The 1,813-nt window shown below is 35.9% G+C and overlaps 1 long non-coding RNA gene across 1 annotated transcript in view; it reads right to left on the reverse strand.

Annotated features, from left to right (window-relative positions):
- Positions 1-609, reverse strand: part of LOC117282553 — a 3,043-nt gene extending 2,434 nt beyond the window's left edge. The window contains exon 1 of the long non-coding RNA XR_004513341.1: positions 572-609. This is a non-coding gene — a long non-coding RNA (uncharacterized LOC117282553). The remainder of the gene's footprint in view (positions 1-571) is intronic.
- Between the last annotated feature and the right edge of the window lie 1,204 nt (positions 610-1,813).

A 1,813-nucleotide genomic window follows, 5' to 3' on the forward strand; every position in this document is an offset into this window, starting at 1 on the left:
CATTCTGACTAATAACCTACTCATAAATGTAATATTCAGAGGATGCATACCAAAACAAGACCCTGTTTTCTGTCATACTAAATATGTACTCATAAAATCTAATTCAGTTTCATTCAATATAACAAATGAAATAAATTTTATGCAAATCACAATACATATTTCACACGAGATTACTAATAACAGTGCAAGAATAACTTCACACACGCACATTCTCCTTCACTACACACCCACTATTCTTTTATGAACTTCCTTTCTTTAAATCAATAAATGTACGTCATGGTGTATTCATCCTTCAAACATACTTCAGTTTCATCTTTCAGAGGGAAAACACTTCGACTTCGTTGTGGAAGAGGGGAAAAACATTCTTGAAAAATTCGGTGCACTATCCATTACTTGGTTCAGGTTCATACGCACATTAAAGCATACCCTTTGCGCTATCTCACTGAATCTTTTAAAATATACTTTCAGGCAGTTAATTAATAAGAACTTGTATAAATATGTATATGAACATACACACATAACACCCTTTAATTATTTATAAATACCTCTCCATACGTAGTAAGAAACATACTTTCATTTCGTACACCGGATATTTAGGTCACAGCGACAGGGCAGCCAACCTCTTAACATGACTGAAACAGAAACATTCCATTATCAGTTCCATTACAGGACGGTAATTTTCACCCTATTCTTTAAATATTTTCGTGTTATATTATTATTCTACTTCCTATCCAGAAAGGAAAATTCGGGCGAAACAAATGCCGAGCAGTCACCGAATTGGTCGCCAATACATCCACGAGGAGGGAACAATTCCACTTATAATAAATATATTACGTCATAGCGTTATGCCATCGGAGGGCAACATAATGCCATAATATGTGATATTCGGTAATCATTTCTATCACCGTGGGGGATCCGCAAACTCGTAAGGTGGAAGCGACATTTTCGACACAATCTATGCTCTTGCGTAGCAATATAACCTCGAAATATGAGAGCATAGATCAATATTATGGGTGGAAAGACAGTCAACACGCTCAATCTTATATCTAAAATCATATTTCGATCTATATTCCATGTTACGACAATCCTATATTACGTTCCGTTAAATAGCATCTTCCTAAATGACGTCACACTTAGGTGTGCGCAATCAACTACTGCGCATCGGTCTCTATCCAGGGGTCTGGCCCTTGGGTACCATTCACTGATGTTAGGTTAGGTTAGGTTTGCGCAGAAGACTACTGCGCAAACATCTGTATCTTGGATGGGACGAAGCTCGGTGATTTACACTAATGTTATCTTGTGAGTGTACGTTATGACAGGTGTGCGCAAATTACTACTGCGCATCGATATGCTCGGTTAGCACGGTTTGGCCGTTGGCAATATATTACGATTGAATGTCTCTGATAGTGTATGAATTCATTATATATTTATACGGGGCATCTTATTTCCGAATCTTCTCACATGATAAACTCTTGCATATATTTTTCTGTTAAACTCTCTACGTAATCTATGACACCTGGAATATACTACGTTATATATAACTGCCTTAATGAACTTTTTCCAAAATATTGATATTTCACAACGCCCTAAAGTGAAGGATATCACAACTATCTTCATTGAATCTTATAATTTCCAACAGGTCCCAAAATATTATCATTTCGATTGTCCCATTATTAATTTTATCATGTTTTTCGACAAATTTGAAGGACACACATATACTTTATATCACAGGTATCCACCCCACAATATTACTGCTCAAATATTATAGAGGGAAATCACTCATTACGATATGAATATTAGAAAATAACCTCCA

The sequence above is a fragment of the Cryptotermes secundus genome, unplaced genomic scaffold (assembly GCF_002891405.2).
Source record: "Cryptotermes secundus unplaced genomic scaffold, Csec_1.0 scaffold292, whole genome shotgun sequence".
Classification (NCBI taxonomy): domain Eukaryota; kingdom Metazoa; phylum Arthropoda; class Insecta; order Blattodea; family Kalotermitidae; genus Cryptotermes; species Cryptotermes secundus.